Source organism: Triturus cristatus, chromosome 8, assembly GCF_964204655.1.
Source record: "Triturus cristatus chromosome 8, aTriCri1.1, whole genome shotgun sequence".
Taxonomy (NCBI): domain Eukaryota; kingdom Metazoa; phylum Chordata; class Amphibia; order Caudata; family Salamandridae; genus Triturus; species Triturus cristatus.
In genome coordinates, this window is record NC_140591.1 from 1,659,553,465 (window position 1) to 1,659,579,866 (window position 26,402).

The window sequence follows — 26,402 nt, forward strand, 5'->3', positions numbered from 1 at the left end:
CCATGGACAGTTACCCAGAGGAGGACGGCACCGCAATTCGGCCCACTAAGCTCCAGGAGAAGGGTGGCTGGAGCAGGTACACTACCACATACGGGGGCTCACAGTCGTGGGGAGGGTACGGGTAGTCTGTGGGTGGTCACCGCACAGCACTTCTTCTCTGGTCTCCACCTTTCCGTTTTGCCGTTGGTGATCCCTCAAGCTCCCCTTCCGCGTGTTTCCAAGATTGAACAACGCCCACTGATCCTTGGCCTATTTTTGTAATTTTATTTTATTTCCTGCCATATCCTTGAGGACCGCGGAGGAGACCTAGGAATCTCCTACTTCCCGAAGTTCCTGGTACCGGTGAAGAGGAACCACTCCTGGAACTTGACTCCCTTGGGACTCTTTCTTTAATTATATTTCTGTGAATAAACAAAACCCAACTTGAGAGTTAAAATGCCTCCTTGCTTCCTTTGGGGACTCACGCCTTCTACCTTCCCTCCTTGCATCAGACAAAGTGGTGTAGAATGTGGGCAACCTCCATCTGAAATAGGATGGAACAAATAATCACCCAGATGAGAGAGGCCCAGAACAAACTCGAATGGACCGTAGAAAAAAACGCCAGTCAGGCTGAGATGGACCGGGCAGTCTTCTCCTCGGCTATACAGGGAGACAACATTACAAAGCTTGCAGAGGGGCAAACACAACTGCTACAGGTTTTGCGACAAGGAAGAGCTCCTGCTTTACCTGGAACGGTGATACCACTATTAAAGTATGTCCCTGGCGAGGATTCGGTTTCCTTTTTTTGGAATTTCGAACGAGCTGCCAGGGCTAGCGCTTGGCCTGCAGACCGGTGGCCCTTTTACCTGGCGCCTCTATTCACTGGTGAGGCGCAGGCCGCGTATCAGATAGCTAATCGAGATGGAACCAGCGTATCTGGTCAAGTGAAACAGTTTATACTAGATAGACTAAGGGTTGATGAGGAAGCCCACTGCCTTCGCTTTCAACAGGAACGGGGTGCCCCGGGAGACACCTCAAAGATTCTGTTCTACAAGATAAAAGAGGCAGCAGACCACTGGCTTAAGCAGATGGAGGCCTCACAAGAAGAAATTGTGGTTAAAATATACCTAGAGCAGTTCCTGGAAGCCCTACCTTATGGTACTCAGAGATGGTTGAGACAACACGCGGTTCTAACTCTAGAACATGCTGTGGAAATGGCCACATCCTATGCACGGGCTCAAAGCAGGAGTCTAGTGAAGGAGCCTGAGAAGTCTGTAAGGCCCCTACAGTGGGGTAAAAATGAAAAGAAACCTACCAAAACCTTCAGTGATTCCCCGAAACCACGATCAGGATGACTTGAGGTGTTCCCTTCAACAGGACCTCAGTGCTTCGAGTGCGGAGAGTGAGGCCATATAGCCAAGTTCTGCAGGAAGAGGAAGGAAAAGAAGGAAGATGAACCCATGGACGTCAGTTACCTGCCTCAGTCGATCCTGTACGCTCAGGAGACTGGCCCAGTGTTTTATGTGAGTCTGAGACTGAATAACCACCCTATAACTGCCCTATTGGACTCTGCCTGTAAACACTCTGTTGTACGACACAAGCTTATTCCCCCCTCATCTCTCTTGTCCGGCAGGTATGTTTCTATCAGATGCGTACATGAGGACATTAAACAATACCCCTTAGCCAGAATAACCTTATGTTAGACCCTGAAAGTCCCAGGGACCACTGACTCCGAAGCGATAGCTTGGTGAGAGGTGGGAAGGCACTCCGGAAGCTATGTGTGAAGTAGTTGTGCAGCACACACTCACACTGACTCAGTAATGTACACGCAATAAATAGACATCACTTCAAGTGCATTGACAAAACAAGTATCTTTATCTATTTCTTGTTAGAGCAGATAACATAGGATTCTCACAGTAAACGGATTAGAAGGTCTTGGGGAATCTCAGGGCGACACGAGTAACATTTCTGGGGCATATGATCGCTAAAGGTAAAATTTTTCCTGCATATGGTCAACATAGGCGCCTTCACTCATGCCCCTAGACAATAAAGATAACATTTCCTATGCAGCTGGTCAAGGCAAATATCATTGGGTATACGGAAGTGATAGCAAAACATTTAACATAATTTCTGTGGCATATATTTCATGCAAATACACATGCTTAGACATTTATGCAGCAAAAGTGAACATTCTTAAGCCACTATTCCCTACAGGTATCGAGGCTCAGTCTGTAGGCAGCTCAGGGAACCTCTCTGTGGCAGTTACTCAACCCCAGTGATATTCTCTAGGCAGAGACCGGATGCAGGGTCAGAGAGGGCATTCCAGCAAGGGGTGGGGAGTACCTCTTAGAAAGGGAGTACCGGTGTCTGGATGTTTTCTACCCGGTATCAGGACCCCTAGGAGCCCCTGTGGCCACCCCTGTGGCCACCCCTGTGGTTCTCTGGACGGGGCCTCTGCGTGGCGTAGGCCCCGATCTCCCCCAACTCACCGGGACAGATATTGCGGGCAGAGTGGCAGTTAGTCCGGCTGCGCCAGGCCTATTCCCCTGACACGCCCCCTCTCCAGGCGGCCCGCAGTCGCAGTTCCTCCGGTCACTCTCCTGGAGGGACGGCGAGACTCTTGTGATTCCCGGGGCTCTCTGCAGCTGGTGCGGGGGCTCCCACAGGCAGCGGAGCCCGCTCGGTGCAGTTCGGGATCAGCCCCGGGCCTCTATCGGCCCGGGAGCCAATCCCAGTGCTGCTCTAAGGGGGTGCGGTCGATGATGTGGGCGGCGCCCCGGTTGCTTGGCAACGCGCGCTCGCGCGGCCTTCTCTGCTTCTGCGGCAGCCCACCCTAGGCTTTGGGGGCTGCGGTGGGGTCCTTCATTGGCGCCTCTTCCTTCTTCGACGCATCGATTCCCGCGCAGCTTCCCTCACGTCTCCTGGGCCTGCGGTGGCGAGTTTGGGCACTGCGACTCTTCTTCTTATGGCCCCCCTCCCCGCGGGCGGTGGTGACGTAAGGGCCTCAGCACTTCTTCTTTTGGCAGGCAGGGCTGCGGCGGTGATCTTGGGCGGACAGCGCCCCTTGCCTAAGCGTGGAGGGGGGCACAGCAGTAGTTCTCGGCTTGGCTGGCCGCCAGGTTGTCGGATGCCTCCTTCCACAGCTTGGCCATCTGGCTGCGGAATGCCAGCATGTAACTCACCACATCCCGGGGAAGCCTCCGAGGAGTCTTCTCCCACCCCTCCTTCACGAGACTGAGGGGCCCCCTGACAGGGTGTCCATACAGAAGTTCGAAGGGGCTAAAGCCTACCCTCTTATGTGTCACCTCCCTGTAGGAGAACAGCAGACAGGGCAAGAGGACGCCCCACTTCCTCCTCAAGTCCTCAGGCAAACTCCAGATCATTCCTTTTAATATCTTATTGAAACGCTCTACGAGCCCGTTAGTCTGGGGTTGGTAAGGAGTGGAGAACTTATAAGTTACCCCACACTCCTTCCACATGGCCTGCATGTAGGCAGACATAAAGTTGGTGCCCCTGTCCGACACCACGACCTTGGGGAAACCCACCCAGGTAAAAATCCCCATCAGGGCCCGCGCCTCCGCAGGTGCAGTAATGGTCCTCAGAGGGATGGCCTCTGGGTACCGGGTGGCGTGGTCCACCAGGACTAGGAGGAACCGATGTGCAGAGATGGTCAGCGGATCCAGAGGCCCAACAATGTCGCTGCCTACCCTCTCGAAAAGAGGTTCCGACAACCGGTAGTGGTTCCAGGGGAACCTTCAACTTGGTCCCGGTCTTCGCACTTGCCTGGCAAGTCACGCACGACTTGCAGAAGGTGTCAGAGGCGACTCTCATCCTGGGCCAATAAAAGTGTGGGACCAAACGGGCAAACATTTTATCCTGGCCCAGGTGTCCCGCCAGGGGGATCTCATGCGCCAATTCCATTAGAAAGGTTCGGTAGCATTGGGGGACCACTAAGGCCCTCGAGGACCCATGCACCGGGGCCTTGGGCTCGCTGTAAAGAAGGCCATCTTCCCAGTAGATATGGTAGTTCCCGGCAGCATTTCCCGCTGCTTGGGCTTCGGCCTGTCACCGCATGCCCTTAAGGGTGGGGCACTCCCTCTGTGCCTGACAGAATTTTTCCTGGGTAGGCCCTCCCCCCACCTGCCAATCTGCAGGGGTTGGTAAGTCCCCCACAGGACCAACGTCCTCCTCCATGGACTCCGGGGCCACTGCAGAGGGTGCTCCGCCCATCTCACGGAGTACATCTTCCACGGCTTCTTCCTGTTCAGCGGTGGGCTGGGACATTGTTCTAGGCTCCAGCCTAGATCCCCTTGCCGGGCAGCCATGGAAAGTGTGAACACACAGGTCTATCCTGGTAGTCCCAGCATCTCGGTGTGTGCTTGAAACGCCACCTCCTTCCAGGCGGTATGCTCCAGGTCGTTTTCTAACAGACAATCAACTGGCATGGCAGGGCTCACTGCGACTCTCAACAGGCCCGAGACCCCTCCCCACTCAAAGGGAACCTGGGCCACAGGGTAGTGACCCACACTGTTGTCAGGTTTCAGGTTCAGGTTTTAATGTCTTTATTTCGATAATAAAATCATAAAAGACAGCAAAATTAACGCCTACAGTTTGAACCATGCTTTTCAATCACCATATACTATCCAGTTTACAAATATTTTTTACACACAATAAAAGCTATACATTTAAAAAACCCTTGTTAAGCATCCCATTTGTATTTAGACACTCCATCTATATAAATTTTTAAAAGCATAAAATCAGTCGATAAAAACCATCTTAAAATACTATACAATGTCCATCTTTGGAATGAAAGTTTTAAATACAATTCGGATGAGCAATCATTTCTATCTGTTTGTTAGCTCTAATAATCCAAACCCAGCCAAGGAATTTCGCTGTGCTCACCACAAACAACTCTGAGGTATTCGTCTTCAATGCCCGAATGGCCTCCACAGACCTACTGCAAGTAAGGCGTTGGAACAGAGGTTTTATCCATTTTCTACGTGGGTCTTTATACATGGGACAGGCAAATAAAAGATGGCCCTCAGTCTCCTTATCGCCGGGACACCATTTGCAAAATTCGGTTGCTCCAGTACCCCAATTTTTAGTAAATGAATTCAAGGGCAGAGATCCCACCCGAAACTGATGGTAGAGTTTCTTGTCAAGGGGTCTGGTAATGATATCCCAGTAGTTCTCACGGGAAGGATCCAACTTATTAGCCAGGAACCTTCCTGTTAAACTTGTAGAACTAGAAGCGGACACTAGGGTTTGCCGAACTGAGGCCCAGTACAATGCTTTAAATTCTTGTTTGGTGGGAAACACATTGATTCCTGGAGACACCCACAGCTGTTCCAATCCCATTTCCACCAGAATGGTTTTTACCATGCGTAGCCATGGAATTCTCCCGGAGCCCTCAATGGACCTAACTTCTACAAGTTCATTAGCAAATATGGCTAGGTCGGGAGAAGACCAAATCCGTCTCCAAAGGGCTACCAATCTAAACCTTGCCATCTCATTTATTGGATTACATCCTAAGTCCAAACAAAGGGGTATAGATGGAGTTGATTGCGGTAGCCCCACTAAACTCCGCAAGAACTTGCACTGTGCTTTGAACAGACTAGAAAGGTCCATATACGCCCAGAGATCTGCTCCATATAAAATAGCAGCGTTAATCCTTGCGTCATAAATTTTTAGCGCTGGGAGCACACGTTTAGTGATCGATCTCCTTTGTTCCCTAAGGAGACAGCCAGTTAGGCGGGCCAGTTTAAGCTGCTGTTCGACAACCTGCTCCTTCCATCGCAGGCGAAAGTCTAGGGTAACCCCTAGGTAGGTCATATGATCTACTTGTTCCAAGTTAGCCCCACCCATCCTTACCGAGCTCCGAACCGAAGTGTTCTTAGTGAAAACCATGAACTTAGTTTTGCCCACGTTTACCTTCAAATCATTGATGACACAGAACTCCTCAAAGCGGTTCAGAGCCCGCTGTAAACCGCTTCTAGTCTTAGAGAGGAGCAGAGTGTCATCAGCGAAGATAAGCATGGGGAACTTCTTCCCAGCCAGGGAGGGAGCATCAGTGGGGAAGGCCTTGAAAAAATTTACTACCTGGTCAATAAATAACAGGAAGAGTGTGGGTGCCAGGACACACCCCTGACGAACCCCACGTGTTACTGGGAAACTGTTCGTCACTTGTCCTTGACCTCCCCACCGGACCCTTGCAAAATTGTCCTCATGCAGTTTAACAATTAAATCCAATAGATCCAAGGGCAAACGCAAGTCTCTCAAGACACGCCACAGTTTAGCCCTCGGGACCATGTCAAAAGCCGCCTTTTGATCAATAAAAGCGGCGAAAAATTTTCCCCCGCCCAACAGCACCACCTTCCAGTAAATCAGACAAAGTCTAAACACCTGGTCGATGGTGCTGATACCAGATCTGAAGCCTGCTTGCATGGGAGACAAAATGCCCTCAGAGACCATCCAGCCCTGAACTCTACCTAAGACCATTCGTGCAATGACCTTTTGAAGAGAATCAATAAGGCTGATCGGGCGATAGTTGCCCGGATTAGACCGATCTCCTTTTTTGTGGATTGGAAGGATCTCAGCCCCCTTCCAGCTCTTTGGGATTCTAGCTCCTTTAGCAATTGCGTTGGCTAACCTGGTAATGTACGGTACCCAAAGTTCTTGGTTGGCTTTAAACAAGTCGGCGGGGATTAGGTCCATCCCCGGTGCTTTCCCCCGCTGAGTCAAACCCAGGGCCAATTCGGTTTCTTGTTCTGAGAAGATCAGGACCCCACCGTGATCAAACAGTGTATACTCATTACTCAACATGGTGGAGGATTCCGAGATCTCAGACCTAAATTGGGCAGCATAAAAATCCACCCAAGTTCCGGGGGGGACGTGATTTGTAGGCGTTTTCGAATCTGGGTCTCTGCCCCACTTAACAAGTTCCCAGAATTTAGTCTGATTATTGGATGTAGATGCATCCAGGAGATCGGACCAGTGCCTATCTTCCCACCCTCTTTTAGCATCCCACTGGGTTTTTTTATACAGTACCCTAGCTAACTTGACATCACTCGTAACCCGAGACTTAACCGCTTTAACTAGTTGGCTATAGGCCTCCCTACATTTCCCGTTGTACCATTTCTGACGGGAACCAAGTTTTTTAGGGGGGCCTTCTAAGCATGGACAGGATAAAAGAGATTTAAGCTGCTCAAAACAGCATTCGTGAGTCTCGGTAACATAATCGATGCCAACCCCCTCAAACACATTGGGCATGAGTTCATTCACCGTGTTGGTGACCAAATTATTAATACTTCGAGGAGGGAGGCGTCACCCCCCAACCTAGACCTTTTCAGCCTTCTTCTGTCATTGGACAAGGTGACATCTCCAATCCTAAAAGTATCTGGATTCCTCAATCTATTTGAGCCCGGGAACCTTAAACTAAGCGACAAAGGATTGTGGTCGCTTTCTGGGCGGGATACCACTTCCATGTCGATCATATATTGCCAGAATTCCAACTTTAGCAAAATATAATCTATACGGCTTTTCCTTAAGCCATTATCATAGGTATCGTAGGCACATTGGTCTGATAAGGAGCGGCCATTAGCTGCCCTTAAGCCCCTATTCAAGCATAAAGCCATCCAGTTCAAAGCAGCCTCAGTCCCTTTGGCAATTTTATCAATAGATAAGTCCGGAATATTCCAGACTGCATCCTCAGTGGACCCCCAACTGTCCCCAGCTGCCTGAAGCGGCTCAAAGGTGCAGTTCAAATCACCCGCTAGGACAAAAAAATTGTCACTTCCTAACCCATCGAGATACCTGTCCACTACATCAACAATACCAGGGCAGCGGCCTCCAGGTAGGCCTCGTGCATAGATGTTAATAATAATCAAATCCCGATGGGCAGCTTTACTCATTTTAATACCCAGGAGGTCCTGATGTTCTACAAATATTTCAGACAGGTGGACTCCCAAAGCCTGCTTCACCCAAATCAATAGGCCCCCTGAAGCGCGCCCTTTACTACCACTGATTGCGGGTTTGGAGAAATTAATAAACCCAACCCTGTGGATTGGGACCGTTGCCCAAGTTTCCTGAAGTAATATGATATCAAAAGTATCTATAAATTCCAACCACTCCTCTGAGAGTAGCCGACCCTTAATCCCAGCCACATTCCAGGAAGCTACCTTTAATATATCGTGTGGAGTTGTTACATTACTTTTAGATAATTGAGCCATTGGCACAGTGGAGGCTTGGTTCTCCACTGCCTTCACAGGTTCTGCCTGTATCTCGAAACTGGAAGTCATACATACACTATCCACCCCCACAATTTCCTCTAAAATATCCTCAGCAGTTGCTTCGACCGTCCCCCCCATAAGATTTGGCATTGGGCCCCCCTCTTCGACGAACCCCATAGAAGATTCCACCCTTTCGGGCCTGGTTACTACATCCCTACAACACTCAACAGTGCTGTTCACCTTACTTGGTAGGTGTAGTCAATCGACAGCCTCAAGGTCGGAAAGGGGGCCGTAACGATTGAAAAGTAGAGGGTATTGGGGGCGGTAAGGTGATCTAACAATTGGACGCCTCCTGTCTAGTAATCTCTTAGGAGGGGGGCCGGGTGGGAGTTTAGAATGTCTTTCGGGATAAAAATAAGCAAGGTCCAGTGTTTGAACATCCCCCATTCTTGCAAACCTTGCTTCCCTTCGAATGGACTCTACCACCCAGGGATCCTTAAACGATACCAAAATGCAGTCACCCTCTAAGTCTTTGGTCCCAAAACCCACCCAATCTACTCTCCTTACTAATAGGATTTCAGTTGAAGTTGATGGCGGGAGGGGGCGATTTTTATTGAGCCAGAATACTACTTTATTACGTAAGTCCCTGTCTGTCTCATTAACACCCTCCTTAACGGGTGCTGCCCCGGTTAACACAATAGTATATTGATTTGCTTCTGGGGGTAAGTCAGTACGGAGATAAGCACACTTAGCATTGTTTCCCCCAGTATGGGTAGTGGGATTACGATTAGTAGCTGGCTTTCCTAGAGAAGGCTGGGATAGGGTGCTATGTGCAACATTTTCCCTGTCGTCCGTCCTGCCTGTTTGTGCTCGTTGCGCAGTTATCATGGAGGTGACTTTACTAGATTCCTTCGCCAAGGTGCCAACACCAACAGTGCTAACATTGTCCCTGGAACCCACCTGTGCTGGAGACTTGGTTACTACAGCCCCCGTTGCTTTACCAAGGCTAACATTGTCTGTACACTTAATTGGATTTGCCTGAGAAGTGGAAGCCCCCATAACTATGGAGGGGACGGATAGCTTGTGAAGTAGGTTCATGTTCATATTCGCGGCAGACTCCAAAGCATCAATTTTGATGGTCATCAGCCTGGTTTGCTCCAGGACGGGGAGCAGGAGGGTTTTAATCATGGCCTCCATTTTTGCCAACAGGATTTCGTCACTATTAAGACAAGTAGGGCAAGGATCTGATTGACCAATAGAGGTTAGAGTGGGGCATAATACATTTGGAAGTACCGGGGGGGGTTGCATAGCAGTGGGCAGCAACGAACCAGCTGCACAAGTACTATTAGAAACATTTAATTTAAACAGCTTCTGTGCTCTCCCCCCATGATTGCTCGGAATATTTTTCCTTTTACAGTCTTTTTTTCTAAAAGAATCAATCGCTTCCGGTGGATTCGACACCAAATTAGTGATTGTGTCCACTCTATCTGTACCTCTATCTTGGGCCCCACTATGCTGGATATCATCTAAGCTCAAATCAGTATTGTCTGGAGAATGTAGGGAACCCACCCCTTCTCCCTCAGCATGCATTAGTGCCTCCGTCATTATTGAATGTAAACAATTAGACGGGACTTGGGCCACAGGGCTAGAAATAGTAGCAAGGGCACCTAAAGAGGAGCGCTTACCACTAACTAAGTCTAGGGAAAGCCTTTTCTCAGTCAATGCTATTTCTTTTTCTAAAATCCCAGTTGCTCGAATTATAAAAGCATCAAGCGGACCAGAAACTATTCCCTTAGAAGTTTGCAGTTGAACTGTGCGATCCTTACCGGACCTTAGAGGCATATTAAGTTATATTGAGACAAGCAGTGCCTATAACAAACCCCAATCTGTATTAATAGGTAGAAGCCCTCTGCGATAAAAAACACAATGAAATGGTATGAAAACCCAATGATTGTGGACAAGCCCAACCTCGTCCAATCGTGAACGGCCACAAACTAGTCCCAGACCAATCCCGTGTGGTCAACGTTGACCTTGTTAACAAGATAGAAAATGATCGTTGGCTACTCTGCCTTTACGAAAATAGCATAACAAGAGTCAGAAAAAGCAATTTATCCTAGAAGGGCCGACTGCCGCCGTGCCCAACAAATAATCCACAGGGGAAACTGGGTTAGCAACCAGGAGTAGTACAAACAAACCGTTTAGGAAGCAAAGTCCACAGTACCTTGGGGTGACCGCTGATGGAGTGGCACAACTTGGAAGGGTTGCCCCGCCCCGTCCAGCTCCGGTCAGTGACGGGCAAGGACGGGCCCGCCCTTGGCCCGGGCTTTGCCCGGGCGCGGCCCGCGCGCGTCCCGCGCTGCGGTGACACCTGGCAGCCTATGTAGTAGTCCGGCGCTGCCAGGTGTCGTCACCGCGAGCGCCGCTCTCCAGGGAAGCCGGGAAATGGAGTTCCGGTGCGCCGTTCCCCTCACGCCGGTGGCGGAGGCGTCCGCGAGCAGAGCGAAGGCGAGAGAGGAGAAATATCCCCGCTGGACTGGCCGTTCCCCTCACGGCAGGTAGGTCAACAAGGCAGCAGGCAGGTCGAAATTAAAGCGTCCCGCGCTGCGGTGACACCTGGCAGCCTATGTAGTAGTCCGGCGCTGCCAGGTGTCGTCACCGCGAGCGCCGCTCTCCAGGGAAGCCGGGAAATGGAGTTCCGGTGCGCCGTTCCCCTCACGGCGGTGGCGGAGGCGTCCGCGAGCAGAGCGAAGGCAAGAGAGGAGAAATATCCCCGCTGGACTGGCCGTTCCCCTCACGGCAGGTAGGTCAACAAGGCAGCAGGCAGGTCGAAATTAAAGCGTCCCGCGCTGCGGTGACACCTGGCAGCCTATGTAGTAGTCCGGCGCTGCCAGGTGTCGTCACCGCGAGCGCCGCTCTCCAGGGAAGCCGGGAAATGGAGTTCCGGTGCGCCGTTCCCCTCACGGCCGTGGCGGAGGCGTCCGCGAGCAGAGCGAAGGCAAGAGAGGAGAAATATCCCCGCTGGACTGGCCGTTCCCCTCACGGCAGGTAGGTCAACAAGGCAGCAGGCAGGTCGAAATTAAAGCGTCCCGCGCTGCGGTGACACCTGGCAGCCTATGTAGTAGTCCGGCGCTGCCAGGTGTCGTCACCGCGAGCGCCGCTCTCCAGGGAAGCCGGGAAATGGAGTTCCGGTGCGCCGTTCCCCTCACGGCGGTGGCGGAGGCGTCCGCGAGCAGAGCGAAGGCAAGAGAGGAGAAATATCCCCGCTGGACTGGCCGTTCCCCTCACGGCAGGTAGGTCAACAAGGCAGCAGGCAGGTCGAAATTAAACACTGTTGTCAGCCATCACAACCGGGTGGAATACGTCAGGAACCACCTGCTCCGGGGACACCAGCTGTCTCCTTACCATCGTCATGCTGGCACCCGTGTCCCTCAGAGCCTCCACCTCCTGCCCGTTAACCAGGACCCTCTGCCGGTACTTGGCAGTATTTGAGAGTACCTGAGTCTGTGGGACCATCTCCCTGTCCCCCAGGGATACTAGGATCAGGCCTGCCCACTCACCCCCCTTTTCTAGAGACAACTCCTCCCCCAGTGCTACACTAGCCACCCCAGGGCTCTTACCTCCAGTAGGGGCTGGGGACCTTTTCCGACACTGGGGATCCCCCTTATAGTGTCCCACCTCCCGCACTCGTAGCACCAGCAGTCTTGGGCTGCTGACTCCGGTCAGGATAAATAGGCTTGGGAGAACCAGATTGGGGATGGGATCCTACCCCCCTCCATTGTGGTTTATTTTGGGGGCCTTTGGAGAACTCCTTCTTTTTATATCCCCCTCTCTCTTCTGGGGGAAACCCTGTCCACCCTTCTGGAAGTCCCCCCCGGATCCCTTGTGGGACACCCGGGTACTGACCCAGGTATCCTCCTCCTCCGCAAGTTCCCTCGGGTCTGTCAACTTGCGGTCCACCAGGTGTTTGCGCAGCTCCGGAAAACACTTATCAAGAAGGTGCTCTCTCAAATCCAGATTGTAAAGCCCTTCATAGTCGGTCACCTCACTGCCCCGCACCCAACCTTCTAATGCTTTGAGGGCATAGGCTAGAAAATCTACCCAGTTCTGGGTGGGAAGCTTGTGGCTATTCCTGAATTTCTGTCGGTATTTCTCTGGGGTCAGGCCAAATTTCTTAAGTAATGCTTCCTTCATCACCGCGTAATTGGTCTGGTCTGCCTTATCTAAGGTCAAGAGCGTGTCCCTCCCCACCGGAGGCATGTACCTATACAGGCCACCCCCCAATAACTCTTGGGAACCCCATGGGCTACTAAGGACACCTCATAGGCCACTAGCCACTTATCAATGTCATCCCCACGCTGAAACTGGCCACCACATCCTTAGGCATGTAGAATCTAGATTCCCGTGGAGTTTCGATAGGTACGTTGCCACCATTCGCGTTGCTGTTAGTTCCTATCTGTAGGGCTTTAATTTCCAGCTCTTTTAGGCTAAGCTCATGGAGAAGCTTTCTTTCTTCCATAGCCAGCCTCTTCTCTTCCCTGTCCTTCTCCAGCCTAGCAAGCTCTAGTTTAAGTTGTCTCTCCTCCCTCCTGTCCTCGAGCTCCTCCGCAGACAAGCTCCTCACTGACACACTACTGACTGCCCTGGAACGTCTTCTTGGCAACACATTCTCACTAACATCTATGTGCAGTAGGTCCAGCTCTCCTGGAGCGTCCTGCTCTCCCTACCCCTCGTCCCCTCTCCCTCACGGGTGGGCCAATGCCCATGCTCTCAAGCTCTTCTGAAGCTCCTCTCTCTTGGCGCCTCGCTTAAAGAACACCCCCTTCCCCTGACAGAACTCCCGAAGCTGCGCCACCGTGTGTGTTTCTAGGTTGGCCAGCTCGATCTCCATCCTGCTAGGTGGGGCCTCGGACAATACCAGGGAATACCACTAGGACATAGGTAGCAGGCTTAACTCAAGAGCATTCACAATCAGGCAATTAGGGAGAATTTTCTGCTTGCAGTAAAACAGGTGTCAAATTGTGGCGCACACTAAGTCACTGCAGGGTGCTGCACAAGCACAAGTCCTAATCCCACCGCTGAACACCAGTGTTAGTCCCGGAAGGTCCCAGGGACCACCGACTCCGATGCGGTAGCTTGGTGCGAGGCGGGAAGACACTCCGGAAGTTATGTGTGAAGTAGTTGTGCAGCAGACACTCACACTGACTCAGTAATGTAAACGCAATAAATAGACACCACTTCAAGTGCATTGACAAAACAAGTATCTTTGTCTATTTCTCGCTAGAGCAGATAACATCGGATTCTCACAGTAAACGGATTAGAAGGTCTTGGGGAATCTCAGGGCGACACGAGTAACACTTCTGGGGCATATGCTCGCTAAATGTAACATTTTTCCTGCACATGGTCAACATAGGCACCTTCACTTATGCCCCTAGACAATAAAGATAACATTTCCTATGCAGCTGGTCAAGGGAAATATCAGTGGGTATAAGGAAGTGGTAGCAAAACATTTTACATAACTTCTGTGGCATCTATTTCATGCAAATACACATCCTTAGACAATTAAGCAGCAAAAGTGAACATTCTTAAGCCCCTATTCCGTACAGGTATCGAGGCTCAGTCTGTAGGCAGTTCAGGGGACCTCTTTGTGGCAGTTACTCAACCCCGGTGATATTCTCTAAGCAGAGCCCTGATGCAGGGTCAGAGAGGGCATTCCAGCAGGGGGGGTACGTCTTAGAAAGGGAGTACCGGTGTCTGGATGTTTTCTACCCGGTATCCCGACCCCTAGGAACCCCTGTGGCAACCCCTGCGGTTCTCTGGATGGGGCCTCTGTGTGGCATAGGCCCCGATCTCCCCCAACTCACCGTGACAGATATTGCGGGCAGAGTGGCAATCTGGGTGCTCACAGGACACAGCAATTCCTTCAGGGCAGTGCCTAATTAGCACAGCGCAGGTGGGAGGGCAGTAGATTCTTCCAGTCTAGCGCTTAGATGATACAGCGCGTACCTTGGGGGGTTCCCAGCGCTTCCCAGACTTGGTGCTGGCAGAAGATGGCAGGTGGTAGTTGTAGAGGTTAGTTGCAGTTGGGGGGAATGTTGGTAGTCTCGGGCAAGCCCACTGGAGTTGGTCTCCCTGGTTCCCCTCACACTGGGCAAGGTCAGCAGGCTGGCAGGATGACTCAGCTATCTTGGGGATCAGCTGGTAAGCTCAGTCAGCCTCAGTAATGTAGTCTCCCCCTAGCTCAGCAGCCTATACTCCGGAGGAGGGTCCCCAGGTCCAGCAGTGCCCAACTGACTGTCAGGTTTTCCCTCCCTTACCTTTATACTCCCAGGTAAGGTGACCCTACAAAAAGGCGGCAAGTTCTGGCTCCAGCCTGGGGATGGGAAGATTCTAGAAGGCTCTAGGGACTCTGTGGTGGCTTCTCTGGTGACAAGAGGCGGGACGCTCAGGATTACAGTAACATTATGTCCCAGCCTGATCCCAACTACTAGCGCGCAGAAGGACAGTGGCCACTCCGCAGTAGCAGGGGCCTTTGGCAACCATATTGTTAGGAGAGAGCACCTGCACCTCAGCACTGGTCAGCAGCGGTAAGGCACACAGAGTCCTAGGTCCAACAAAAGAGGGTAGAAAAAATGGAGGCAGAAAGGAAAAAACATGCGGGGTAAGACCATCCTAGGGCTGACAGGTCTAACCTTACGAACACAAAAAGGGCTAGAAGTTGAGGCTGATGTAAGGGCTCTACCTCACCTCCCTGAACCTTTAATCATCGGTATAGAAAACCCTTGGTTTTCTGATCTGTTAAGTGAGACCCTCAAAACCAGTTCACAAACCCAAAGGCCACACAATAGTCTCCTGACATCCGAGCCATGGGCTATTGATACTCACTTCAAAACTGCCCAACTCAATCACAGTTCTCTTAGTAACGCCTCGCAAAGCGCCAAATACACCTTTAACCCCTTGGCAGCGGTGCCAATTTTGGCGCGGTGCTGGGGCAGTGCAGGGTGAGCGCGGCGCCGCCATGCTTGTGACGGAACCACGCCGTCATGAGTCACGGGCGAGCTGTGCTCATGACGGAGTGGTTTCCGTCATGACTCCGCCCACTCGTTAATTCGCCCGCACAGGCGGGGAATCAGCGACGCGTGGGCGGAGCAGCCGCAGCATGACGGAACCACTCCGTCATAAGCACACGCCGCCCGTGGCTCATGACGGAGTGGTTCCGTCATGGGCACGCAAGGGGTTAATGCCCCTAAACGGGTGTACCCATGTTTTATAGAGAAAAATGGCCTCCTGTATAGGGTATCCAAGGAAGGCTAAGAACCCCAACTGTTAGTCCCTGCTGGTTTTAGGGACCAAATACTGTTCTTTGCGCACTCCCTCCTCCTGGCAGGTCATTGTGGGGCTGAGAAAACCTCTCAAGCCATATTTCGTAGCTTCGTTTAGCCAGGGGTCCACTCTCAAGTTAGAAAGTACTGCCAGGAATGTACTATATGCCAAAGGAAAACCCTTACATTCCTTCAAAGGCCCCCTTGAACCCTCTGCCTATCATTGGAAAACCATTCGAGCGGGTGGGAATGGACCTTATAGGACCCCTCCCTAAATCTACAAGGGGTTATCAATATGTCCTTGTAATCATCAATTATACAACTAGATATCCAGAAGCGTTGCCCTTACACTCTGCTAATACTACCACCATAGCCCAGAGACTTATAGAAGTATTCTCCAGAATGGGTCTTCCCCGAGAAATAATAACCGACCAGGAAACCCCCTTCGTGTCGAGACTGATGAAACATGTCTGTAGCCAGTTAAACATCAGACACATAAAAACCTCCGTTTACCACCCTCAAACGGATGGTTTAGTAGAGTGATATAACGGCAACCTAAAGCTCACCCTTAAGAAACTCCTTACAGGGGATGGGAAACGTTGGGACCAACTCCTCCCTTTGGCGCTGTTTGTTATCTGAAGCCAAGTGCAGACTAGCTTTGGGGTATCCCCCTTTGAACTCCTCTTTGGTAGGAGACCACGTACACTTCTGGAAATCAATAAGGACAGTTGGGAAAAGGATAGCGCTCATGAGGTCCAGACCTTGTTAGACTATGCAAACCAGGACAAAGCCCGGCTTCATAAGCTAAGGACCTTAGCTCATGACTCCCTTGAGAAAGCCCAAGAAAAACAAAAGCTGACGTATGGCAAAAGCAAAAGTTTAAGAGAATTGAAAGTGATTGACTGGGCTCTAATACTACTTCCCTCCTCTACTCACAAGTTAAGGAAGGAATGGCAAGGACCCTATCCAGTAGTAAGGAAAGTAGGAAAAACCACCTATATCCTATCCCTGTCCTCAACTAAGACTCAGATGTATCATATAAACCTTCTTAAGAAATGGCTGGGTCCTCCACACAATACAGCACATACAGTCTCAACGGTGGAGACCCAAACCCACACTGTTGAGTCCACAATAATCAACAATGAACTGACCGGGGATAATAAGATGGATATACAGACCATCCTTCATTCCTTCAGGGACATATTCTCTGATCAACCCGGACTGACACATCTGACTATGCACTCCATACCAACCCAAGAGGGTATCACAGTGAAACAGCATCCCTACCGGGTCCCTGAAGCACGACGTCTGGCTCTCCAGAAGGAGGTAAAGCAGATGCTGGAGATGGGGTTCATAGTCCCGTCCCGTAGCAACTGGTGTTCCCCTGTAGTGCTCGTACCAAAACCGGATGGAAGCATCCGGTTTTGTATCGATTTCAGGGCGGTGAACAGCATCTCCAAACAGGATGGCTATCCCCTTCCCAGGGGGGATGAGTTGATAGAACGTCTTGGTGAGGCCCAGTGCATATCCACCATCGATTTAACCAAGGCCTACTGGCAGATCCCCTTTAACCGCTTAACCCTAAGGATCAGGGGAAAACCGCTTGTTCCACCCCTGACGGCCTTTTCCAGTTTACAGTCCTGAGTTTTCGGTTACATGGGGCCCCTGCCAGTTTTCAGAGACTGATGGACACTCTCTTAGCTCCTCATCTAACATACTCCTCTGCCTACTTGGATGACATAGTTATATACAGCAAGACGTGGGAAGACCATATGACTCATCTAGAGGCTATTTTCTCCGAGCACAGAGCCGCCCACTTACACATAAACGCCAAAAAGTCCAGGTTCACCTTTCAGAAAGTGAAGTACCTAGGTTATTTGCTGGGGAAAGGCATGATAGAACCCCAAACAGAAAAAGTGAGGGCTATTCAGGACACCCCTTTTCCTACTTCCAAACATGACCTTCTGGCTTTTTTGGTGCTGGTTGGATATTACTGACGTTTTATTTCACACTTTGCGGACATAGCCGCCCGTCTTGCAGATCTCTTAAAAAAATCGGCCACAGCCTCCCAAATCCACACTTCCTCAGAAAATGAGTTATTAGCCTTCCAGACCCTGAAAACTGCTCTGACCACCTCACCCGTATTGCTGACACCTGACTTTCGAAAACCTTTAGTACTCCAAACAGACGCTTCCGGGGTTGGTATCAGTGCGGTCTTGTCCCAACATGACAACGAAGGGTTGGAAAGGCCGGTCCTATAGATCAGCAGGAAGCTCTTCCCTAGGGAACGGGTCTACCCTACCACTGAGAAGGAGTGTTTAGCAGGGAGATGGAGTATAGAAAAACTGCGCTATTACCTCGAGGGTTGCTCATTTGTGTTATTCACTTATCACACCCCTTTGACTTGGCTCCAGCGTAACAAGGGATGCAATGACCGGGTACTCCGGGGGTTTCTGGTGCTCCAACTTTTCCAATTTGAAGTCTGTTACCGCAAAGGTTCAGAGCAGGGCAATGCTTATTTCCTATCCTGTTTCCCTCTTTCCCCCGATCGGGGAAAGCTTGGGGGAGCGGTGTGTTGGGAGGCTTCCGGGCTGCCAGACTCGTAGACTCTCATTGACTTAGATATCCTGCTGCTACAGGTACAAGAGCACGGCGGGCCCTTTAATTCCCCCTGGACTCCCCGAGAGGACGAACCTGTGTGCCTTACGTCTACTCCGGAACACCAATCAACGAGCAGCTGTGGGGAGAAGAAGGAAGCTCCTGGTCATCCTGGCGCACACGCCGAGGAGCGAAAGGAAGTAGCCACGGAGGAGAAGAGGTCTGAAGACGCTGGGGACGTCGCGGAGACAGCTATGGTCAAGGTTCGTGTCCATGGAGAGTTACCCAGAGGAGGACTACACCGCGATTTGCCCCGCCACGCTCCAGGAGGAGGGTGGCTGGAGCAGGTTCGCTACCGCATACGGGGCCTTACACAGTCACGGGGAGGGTACGGGTTGTCTGTGGGTGGTCACCGCACAGCACTTCTTCTCTGGTCTCCACCTTTCCGTTTTTACATTGGTGATCCCTCACACACCCATTCCCCGTGTTTACAAGACTGAACAACGTCCATTGATCCGTGGCCTATTTTCTTCTTTTCTTTTATTTCCTGCCATATCCTGGAGGACTGCGGAGGAGAACTAGGAAGCTCCTACCTCCCGAAGTTTCTGGTACCGGTGATGAGGAACCGCTCCTGGAACTTGACTCCCTTGGCACTCTTTCTTTAATTATGTTTCTGTGAATAAACAAACCCCAACTTGAGAGTTAAAATGCCTCCTTGCTTCCTTTGGGGACACACGCCTTCTACCTTTCCCCCTTGCATCCGACACAGCAATTGTCCATCGAAGGGCAAATCAATCAATGGTGCCTGTACATCTGGTGAGAAGCCTGACCCCCCCCAAACCAGGCATGTCTCCTCATGGCCACAGAGGAACACACAGCACTTGCCATCAAATTAGCTTTGTGCTAATCCAATTGTAGAAAAGCAGAGTGATGAATGTAATACATAAATCAACACTTTATACCCTCCATTACAAGGCTGTTTAACTCATCTGTGCTTGTAAAGAGCAATTTTCAAATCAGCCGTGACCTCACTCCCAAAGGAACATTCTGACCTGAATTACTGTGCCACATTCCCTTTTTGAGGGTAAAATAATGGTCAAGGAACCAACTACACAAGCTTCCTATCTAAGACCGTGTAATTGTTAGGGACAGCTTCATCATTCACCACTCAAATTACATCCCATCCGGGGTAGCAAACGCTATATAAATGCAAACCTTTTTCCCTCTTTTATCCCTCCACTATCCTTCTGAATCCAAATAACTGACTAACATATCCACCACTCAAATTACTTTCATATTTCACCATACTAATTCCCCACTAATCCTTTATGGATTCTGGAGTAGCGTGCTACTCACCGAAAAAGCGCTTTGACACCTCGTCAGGGGTAGTAAACGCTATAGAAATGCAACTATAATACAATACAATATTGATAACACACATCACTATCCCTGAAAATTAGATGTAAACACATTTAGAATTTTGACAGTTGCACCTGTCTACTGTCAGTGACGTGGCCTAAGAGGGCATGAAAGAGCTGAAATGAAATCATAAATGTAAACCTGTTCTGAATAGGGCCCCCAAAATAGGTTTGGCCCAGGGCCCCCAAAATAGGTTTCACCCAGGGCCCCCAAAATCCTTAAGATGTCCCTGGTAGACTTGCTGCATTTCTTTGGTTACTAGGGCTTGGCTGCGGGGCCTGTGTGACGGGTGCCACTGTATTGAGTGCTGACTTCGAATGGGGACGCTGTGTTTGCAGGTACATTATTGTTTTAAAAGCACCTACTGCGACGTTCCTTGCCTCCAGCAATTTTCATAAAATAATAAATATGTCAAGATAACTCTCACAGTTCTCTCTAGTGGACGTTTTAAGCTAGCGCAGAGGGTTAATATGCCTGCTGCAAAGAACGTGCACCATGCAGATCACAAAGTGCATAGAATGAAAATAGGTTAGCCTGTTAGTACTTTTGTCAGAGAGGTCATTTTGTTACTTGCAGTTTATAAGTAAAAATCCTAGTATAGAACAGAAAACGATTAACTGTCATCAAAGAACTTCATGCATACTGCAGGGTATAGATTAAAGTGTTATGATTTTTTCCCCTGCCATTCAGTATCCTAATGTTGCAAAAAGTGTTAATTTGGGTACAAAGCGATTCTTATTAAAGAGAACCTCCAACCATGGTGTTACATTTTAAATTCTGAGTTTGTGCTTCTCCAGACCAAGCTCTTAAACTATACTGCCTACCAGTATGGATGACATGTCACCCCTACACCTTGCTGTCCTCTGTCTTATGTAACATTTCTTATACACTGATTTACATACTTATGAATGATCATCTGTCTTTAATGTGTGTGAAATGTAAAGTGCTGTGACACCCTACACTAGTATGTGGTGTGCTATAAAACGAATTGAATGCATCTCAGAGAGAGTGGTAATGGAGACTTGAGGGGCACTGTTAAAGGGTGAAATTAAGGGGAATCCATGGTGAGGTGGTCATTGGGGGGCACCAACAAACACTGTCGCACAAGGCGCCACCAGCTCGAAGGGTGGCCCTGTCCACGGCAGATTGCATGCCGCCAAGAAAGTATTTGTGTTAATTGCAGCGCATGACGGGCGCTGTGATTAACATGAACACTCATGCAATCTGCCCCACAGCCGCGCCCTATTAGCAAAAGGTATTGAAGGCACTGGCGATCCTCCAGGTGCATCATGGGCGAAAAACACAATGAATGACAAATACAAGAAATCCACGGTTTTGTTGGATTTAGAGTTACTCAAACAAATTTGACATGGAAACGTTTTGGCTTTGATGGTACAGAGAATTTGCTCTCCAGCTACCTTCCCATTATATTAATATCCATACATAATTTTGTGAACTAACTGAAATGCCACTGTTTTAATCAGAAGATATGCGAGTATGATCAATGGTATGACTGTTACTTATAAAACATTTCAGTCGATTGTATGATGGAAATATAAACAAAACATGTGTATGTCTTATTCCTTAGCACCTAATGCATTAACCAGCTTCCAATCATCCTTTCCATGCAGAACCTCTGTTGCCAGATGCCTGATGTCTTTTTGCCCTCTCCTGTGCAAGTGCACATCCCACTGCTGCTGCAATGCATTCTGTGTTCCTGCTGCTCTGTCAGCTATCCAAGAACTACCATTAGTTGTTGCTGCTGACAGGTTTGCTGGTCTTGCTACAAATGCTATGACTACCATGCTGACTTAGGACCTTATTATGAGTTTGGCGGTGCGGGACCGCCCAGTTCCCGCACCACCAAACCTGTGTGAGCACAGCCGGCCAGATTTGGACTTTTTTCGTTACTGGTAGGCTGTCCCACGGCAGTTCCTATAAAAAAAAAGGCACCGCAATGGGAACGCAAAAGCAAATTCCTGCAAGGCATGGACTGCAAAGTCCATGCGGTGCAGGAACTGGGGGTGCATACACACAGGGGGGAATAACATGTGACCCCCTGCATGTATCCACCGGTATGCGATCTTGTATAGGCTCCCAACATTTCCCCACCCTTTGTAAAGAGCTCCAGTTGAGAATCTGTACTAAAAACTTATAATGGTACCACCGTTGGAGTCCTGTGCTTTTCTAAAGCTGAAGTGTATTTGCCTGTGTAACCAATTAATGTCATGGTGTGTGTATCTAAATTGCATGCAAATCTGCCTTAAGACCCATCATGTGACACTGTATGTGTGGAAATGCACCATCTTTTCGCTTTTTAAGCAAACGTTTGGAGTGATTTTTGCACTAATATTTGTCACTGCACCCACACGCAGAGTCTGGTTGTTGGCAAACATAGCCTTGGCTGCAGTGCACAGAGACCTTACACTGTCGCACACAAAGGAAAAAAAGTAGAGGGAACATTGTTCACGACCCACGAAAAATGACCCTGGAGGTCCCGAGGCAACTATGGAATGACCTCCTTTTCCAAGTCATTTAAAGCATGAACATAGTGCCCTTATAAACATTTAGCATTTGCTGATTTTACGGTGGGGTGTGATGACAAAAACATTGGATCCCCTGGAGCTGGCTTGTACCTGATAGCAACAGACCTTGACATCGCTTCCACAGACATGGGCTTTTGCCATATTTCAAGTATAGGTTCAGTAAAAGCCTCATTAAACGGAAACAGTGGTTCAAATCATGACGTGAGCGAATGAAGCACCTCAGTCAACAAGTTTGACTTGAACTCCGCAGAAGATAGAGGCAACTCTAACATATCTGCTGCCTGTCTAATCACAGCGTGATAAGATGTGACCTCAGGTGGCGCAATACTCTTTGGTATAGAAATTTTTACTTTGGAGAGATATCCAGACAACTTGCTACTTCAAGTCCTTTAAAATCTGTATGCAAAACGACAATCTCACCCTCTTCAACATCCTGATGTTCATGCAAATACTACTTTCCTTCAAAGGCCTCTGAGCCTGTCTTCAAAACCTTATCTTCAGTGGCACCAGAAGCTACGTCATTGACTTTGCTCAGACGGCAGTGGAATCGGTCCCGGGTGACGTGGCATTGGTTCGGATCCAAGCGGCGCAGAAGAAGTATCAATCATTGTCAAAGACTCTCAGCCTTCCTGCACTGACAATGGAGCTGGCTATCTCAGTGCTGGTGAAGGCCAGGACACATGAGTCATTGGCATGATAGGTGTAATGATGTAACATGGCTCCATGCCAGAACACTAGGCATGGAACCAGCTTGTTCTGAGGTTCTGTCATGTGAGGGTTCTATGATGACAGTTGATATGCTGGCTGTTGGTTGAGGCTGGAATAAATACCTCTTACCACATATCTTCATCTAGTGTGGATTCACTTTATTACACTGGCGACGAGGATGGGAATGGAGAGACAAAGAAGTGTCTCTGCAAAACAAAAGGAAGATTTATGTTGATAGAAGGAATAATGCGAAAGTTACAAATTTTGAGGTTGGAGATAAGTAAAGGTCAAAGCTCCTGTTGGGTGTCAAAATTGGTCAAAATATACCTCTCCAAAAACTATCATTAAGCTGTTTAAAAATGCTGTCAAGACGGATGATGGTCGCATCTGGAATCATAGTCGTGTAGCACATTTTCGGGGGTGTGGTGTGGCCGACAGGAGGGATGATACTTCTTATCGTTTTCCCTCAGACATTGATGTAAGGTCTGATAGTACTTGTAGGGGTGTCAGAACACGCAGGTTTCCTTTGCATTTACGTGATTTTGTGTAGTTCTTTCTACCTTCTTTTTCTTGTTGTTCAAATGTGTTTATTGTTCTCATGTTACTTTTGTTCTAATGTAAAGAGGAAGAAGTGTAATGATGTAACATGGCTCCATGCCAGAACACTAGGCATGGAACCAGCTTGTTCTGAGGTTCTGTCATGTGAGGGTTCTATGATGACAGTTGATATGCTGGCTGTTGGTTGAGGCTGTAATAAATACCTATTACCACATATCTTCATCTGGTGTGGATTCACTTTATTACAATAGGCATAACAGGCGCCTGTTGGAAATGTGCCGGGAAGCCTTCTAGGGAATATGAAAGTAACCCCATGGGGCAAGCCGGTGCACCTGATGGAGTCTCAGCTGTCTCAAAAATACTAAACATATCATCCAAGAAGGTGAAACTTACCAATCCCGGAGTAAGACACGTTGGGTACTCCTGCTCCAGGATGGGCGGTACTGGCGCCGTATGCGGAAGAGGGACCACTGGATCAGAATCTGGCTCCAGCAAAGGCCGTTCAGTCAGAGTCGCAGGTCTCCAAGCCGAAGATGACACTGGAGATACCCCTGGAGATGGAGTCGAAGATATCTCCTCTCTTCCCTCACAAGTCCCTGGACCCAGGGACCCTGACCTCTGTGAACCATCCCTGGAAGTGCGACATCGAGAACCATGGCACCATTTCTTCTTGTGCGTCTGTTTGGATGACCTTGAAGTATGGGGAGACAGCGACTCCGACCGAGGCTAAGACCTTCGAGGACCTCTCTTCTGCATTTTAGCATCTGCCATATAAAGCTTTGTCTTCCTTCTTTTAAAGCCTTCGGATTCATCTGACGACATAGTGGACATCATGATCAGATGACAGGCACCAAAGGCAATCATCGTGTTGGTCAATGATTGACATTTGACCACCACATTCTCTGCAGGGCTTGAATCCTGACTTTCGGGGAGGAGATATCTTCACTTGCAACACTGCTGCACCTACAGAAAAAGGAAGAAATCTCACACAATATGGAGAGCCTTGGAAAAAATGTCAGGTGTCGACCGCGCAGAAAAAGGGAATTGACTTCAGCATGCCGAAAAAGTCTTCTTATAGCTCCGATGATGTCACATGGAGTCGCATGAGGAGCCGTGGTATTGTGACATGCTCGTTGACATTGCAGAGCTAGAGGGAAAAGTTTCCGTTGAATGCTGCACATGGTGGATATTCAACAGGTGAGGAATCCACAGGTAGATGTATCCACCAGAAAGATTTGAGCAGCAGTGCAGTATTATACTTGTGGTTTACAGTAAAAACAAAATCCATGATGCACACATGCGTCCATAATACTGCACCGGTGAATTATTGGTGATTTTGGTTTGCCTGTTCCCAATCAGGCCCAACTTGTCACCAATGATAAGTTCATGCTACACACGAAGATCAGGATTATAAATGAAGTTTTGTTCCACGAACTTCCAACAACAGCACCTTGCCAGGCTCTTATTCCGGCTCCAACTGCCAGAGCATTAAACCATCCAAGTCTTCACAATCCCTATTACATGCATAACATTCTAGTGTACTTATGACATGTACAAGGTGCAGTATTAACGCTTTACCATAACACACCCATCGGTGCCACTTTCATCTAAACGTCACTGTTAGAAGGTGGGTCTGACACTATGGGCCGCCCCGATTTTTTGCTTTTTGAGCACCTAATTGTTCAGCTTTTCCTGTGGGGGAGCCTCATAAGTTGGGACTTACCCACAGTGAACTCATAAAGAAATAGACTACATGGGGATTTTACTGGTGTCCCCCTGGCTTGACCAGGCCGCTGCGCCGCAGCAGGAGTGAGGGACACTGGGCTAGTTACATGCAGGCACATGTGTACATGCGTGTGCACACATGTGCGGGCTGGGCAGGGGAGATTACTGGCGTGCGCAGCCCCAGGGCAGATACAAGGTATATGGTGTGGTAGGACTTATGCAGAACTGGGTGGTGACATGGAATAGGCTTTATACAGTGGGAAGAAACATGCCAGGGAAAGCCAGTGTGCTTTACAGTGTTTATTCCATTATTCTCTTATGGGGATAGGGATCACATGGGCTAGTTTTACTTTCCTAAGGCCTACAGATTCCAGACATGCACTAAAGTCCACTGTAACGGGTGTGAGAAGAAGTATTCTGCAGAGTCCAAAGTAATGCTTTTGGGCCATCCAGAAATGTCATATTTCTCTGAGTCTGCCATAACCAGGACCTGCCCTCAGCAGGCTGGATTGATAACCTTTCTTCCACGAGCTAAGGCGTCCTCTCCAAGGAGGAAAAGATGGGTGGAGCTACAGGCTCATCCATCAGCAGCTATCACTGGGTGCCAGGCACCAGGCTGCACCAGGGAAAAGGCAGCTCTGGGGGGAAGGGGCTTTTTCAGAGACCATGTGGCAAGAGACCCTGGATGATGCCATTTTGAACAAACCCAGAGGGAGGGCAGGAAGGAGGGAGCAGGGGCAGTGAAGTGATGTCATATCAAAGTGGGGTAGCCAGACATTCCTGTTAGGATGTCTGGCTGTATATGCGTAATCCTGTGATTCCATCTGTGATGCCTTTAGAGGCTTTAATTGCAATGCATTCTAATGATCCACAAATGTGATAAGTACTGTCATTTTAAGTGATGCTTAAACATGTATTCTTGCTGCTGCTGTTAGGTGAGGAACAACCCAGACTGTTAGCCCCGAAGGTTTCAGAGGTGCATACCTTATGGTCAGTAGGAGATGCTCAGTCAGGGTTATGTGTCACCAAGGCAAGTGTACCCATTTTTACTGCTTGTTGGTGTAATGGGGGGTCGCCATTGGGATGGTGCCAGTGCTCAGAGCCCTCGCTCCAGGATATGTTCAGCTAACTGCATTGGGGGCAAGATGATGTGCATACATGGGAGTGGTGGTACTAGACCCCCCCCCGCCTCCCCCCGCGGGAGGGGTGGAGAATGAGATGTTGTGAAATGTCACAAAGTAATTCCAACAGCTTATGTATATTTGTAAAGTGGTGCATAGTATTGAGTAGTGTGTGTGTTTAATAAATGTACTCTTACTTTT

The 26,402-nt window shown here is 49.4% G+C and overlaps 1 protein-coding gene across 4 annotated transcripts in view; it reads left to right on the forward strand.

Annotated features, from left to right (window-relative positions):
- The window catches only part of LOC146808505 (transient receptor potential cation channel subfamily M member 2-like), a 2,014,188-nt gene that overhangs the window by 566,239 nt on the left and 1,421,547 nt on the right, over positions 1 to 26,402 (forward strand). The window lies entirely within an intron of this gene.